General features: G+C 37.5%; 1 long non-coding RNA gene across 1 annotated transcript in view; it reads right to left on the bottom strand.

The window, feature by feature from the left end:
- Positions 1–3328, bottom strand: part of LOC118598039 — an 8035-nt gene that overhangs the window by 2740 nt on the left and 1967 nt on the right. The gene's annotated exons all lie outside the window — the stretch shown is intronic.

The following is a 3328-nucleotide window of genomic DNA, read 5'->3' as shown; positions in this document are numbered from 1 at the left end:
ACACCGAAACGTCAAAAAGTAACCCGGAGTGGGCCCTAACCATACATCAAGTCACCATCAACTTCCTGTTTTTTTGTTTTTTTTTTACAAATGCATAGAAAAAGAACGTGCATTTGTTGAAATCCTTGCTGCTATTGATCACCGTTTCACAAACTGAGCTGACGAGGTTAACTACAAATTACTTTTTATATTTTCCACCTGTGGATTTTCTCCTATCTTTATAATGATTGTGAGCTAAGTGAAGCCCAACCCTATCAAGAGATCATCCTCTGGTCATCAGAAGTGACAAATAATGTAGCTTGTTAATGCCCAGTTATTCTATAAACTCTCTACTAGGGCACACTTTATTCTAATAAGTGGGACAATTGCTATTTTGTAAATATTGTTCTTGTCAAAATCCTTGTCAACTGTGAATTCACTTTCATATTTCCTTCCTGAGGTAAACCTGCCTTTACCTAATCACATGCAGTACATCAGAAGTGCTACAAAACTCTATTATTAGAACCAGAGTTAATCTTCTTTTCTTCATACACTGATTTGTCTCTCTGTATAAGGCGATGCTGCTTTGTGCTCAGATATCAGACACCACTCCCCATCTGACTGACATCAGAGTACTATCAGATTCCTGATGTTCGGTGAGTTCTAGAAACACACTCAAAACCAAATCTAAAAACAGAGAAAAACATGAAATCCTACAGTGTGCTCCGTTCACTTCTGGTTTTTCTTTAACCGTCAAACTCCTCTGATACACGTTCTGAGAGTGCAAGCCCTCATCTGTGAGATTTCACAGGTGTGTGAGTGTGTGTGTGTTGATATATGTTGCCCAGGGTGCAGTATTAAAAAACTAGCTGTGTGTTTTTAGCCCGCAGCCGCAGCAGCTTTTGCAATTCGGCATCTAAACACCTCTCAGGAGAAAAGTGCTTCTTTTGCGGGTCAATGGGTTTTATACACCAACTAGCAACAGAAAAGCTTGTAAGCTAATGCAGACTAAAAATAAACCTAACTGGGAGCTGCTGCTCTTGGTAAAAGGCTCTGATGCAAGACAGACTGTGTTTTTTTGACTTCTTGCAAGAATTTACAAGAATATGTTGGTGGAAAAAACGAACAGGAACATGGTGTACCTTTTTGTTTGATGGTGAAATGACTTTTCGTGTGTACGTAAGCGTTGATTTAGCAGAGGTGAAAGTTCACACGGAGGTCAGCATTTGCATATTTATGTTCCTTTCTGTACTCTATGGCCGTTGTTTGGTGCTCCTTTTAAAACGACGAGCATGACGATTTCCCAAAGTGAAAATCGAATCAATACGAACATTTTATGACATCTATTTATGAATCCACTGTGTTCTGATGATGAAAATGTTGAGGGTTTATTTAAAAATTACATTTAAAAACGATTTTTTTCAATCCATTGCAGTCTATATTTGCCAATCGAATGTATATTAATGCACACTGGTTTTTGCAAAGAGTTCTGGGAGATTTCCAGGGCACCGAATTTTGGAATTGTAGATCCGGTCAGCATTAAAAAATGGCAAATGCACTATATAGTATGGGGTGAAGGAATTTTGATATAGCCTGCAATTCACAAATGAAGTGCCCTAGAAATTTCCCAGAAGTCTGTGCAAGAATCCAGAGTGCATTGATGCTAACTAGATCCAGATCCAAGAATCTGAGAAAAATATGGCGCCCAAAAATTAATGGCCGTAAGTCCCTACCCCTGCTGGAGCCGGACACAAAAAAAAAATATATCACTTTAAACTTTCAAACTTTTTCCCAATTTTTCTCTCTTTTATGACCCTTTTTGCCATTTTCTTCCCTGTGACACTCTCTGTCACAGAGAAAAAAAAAAGGCCTTGATCAGCTGATTCACTGAAAATTACATTTTATTCGCATTCAACGACATAAAAGCTGATAGTTCTAAAAAGGTTTTAAATATCTGTTTGAAAGGGTTTTCTAAAGTTAAGGAAATTTCTGCTTACGCAACCGGCTAAAGTTGCGATTTCCGCTTCTGGCTACAGATTGATTCTGACGCCATCTTGTGTGTGACCAGACGCCCCTCACTTGATTGGCAAATATAGGCTAACATTGTGTTTGAACAATTTTGGTGAAAAAAAAGTATTTTCATTTATTTTTTGTTATAAACCATCAGTATCAAATTCATAAATAGTATTCAAAAAATGTAAATTTTCAATAGATTTTTATTTCGTAAGACTGGTGACATCATATTTGCCGCAAAAAAAAAAAAGTAGTGAGTATGGTGTCCAAATTGCTTTTAAAATCCAGGCCACTAGGTAGTCCAACGTTATATAATTTTTGGCATTCGCAAAGTGGGGAGGGAATTCTGACATGGCGTAAGACAATTTTAAAGAAATAAAACCAAAGGAGAGTTAGAAAATTTCCCCTTTCAAGTAATTTTGGAAGAATTTCTTAAACATTGTTAGTTTTTGGAACAGATTTAGCTCATTTTGGAAAAGGTGGTGACAAAAATATCTGAATTATCTGAAGAAAACTTTATGGAAAAACTTCACAGTTGAATATTTTTGTAGAATAATCTTGTTTCCATCTGTAAAAGAAAGCACTTCCGTACCTTTAAATCACATTTTATGAACGTTTAATTATGTTTTCACTGCATGTACACACCTGTAAATGTTAACATTCCACACAGGAGCTGTGATGTGACAGCTAAATCAAGCCATTGAAATCCACAGTCCTCCTGACACACATAAAGGAAGCGTCGGGATCTGTCCGTGCATTAAGCTGCATGGTCCTCCTCTGATCTGTAACAAAGGACTTTGATTGCCTCTCCTGGGAAGCCCAAGAAACAGACTTTTCTCCTCCACCTGAATGGAGATCTTTGTGTGGCACTCTGGACGTGCACTCATGCATGAAGACGCCTGCTTGTTGCAAATATAAACAAGCACTCAGCAAAATAACAGAAGGCTACAAAAATGTGGCCAAAGGTGAGGAGGGAGAGGTGGAATGAGGTGATGAACTCAAATGGGAGTTGGTTGATTTTTTTGCTAAAAAGGAGGGTTTTTTTGTTGTTGTGCACAACTGTGCATCAGGCTGTAAGACCTTCTGGACACTTTCCAGTAATCCAGTTTGTACAGTTGTCAGTGGTGAGCATTCATTAAATCATGGTGAACCCAAAGTGACTTTCTCTGTCTCTCATAATTACAGAGTTTAGGACTCTGAGCTGTTGTGGCAATTGATTGTTACCAGTAGATAACATAATTATTATTATGCCACATGTAAAGACGATATTTTGAATTTCAAAAACAATATGTTTCAATAAAGTTTAGACCCTCCAAGAATCTGTGAACAAAAAAAA

The sequence above is a fragment of the Oryzias melastigma genome, linkage group LG22 (genome assembly GCF_002922805.2).
Source record: "Oryzias melastigma strain HK-1 linkage group LG22, ASM292280v2, whole genome shotgun sequence".
In the NCBI taxonomy this organism is placed as follows: Eukaryota; Metazoa; Chordata; class Actinopteri; order Beloniformes; family Adrianichthyidae; genus Oryzias; species Oryzias melastigma.
The sequence above is the reverse complement of the archived record's forward strand: the minus strand, read 5'-3'. Positions and strand labels throughout refer to the sequence as shown.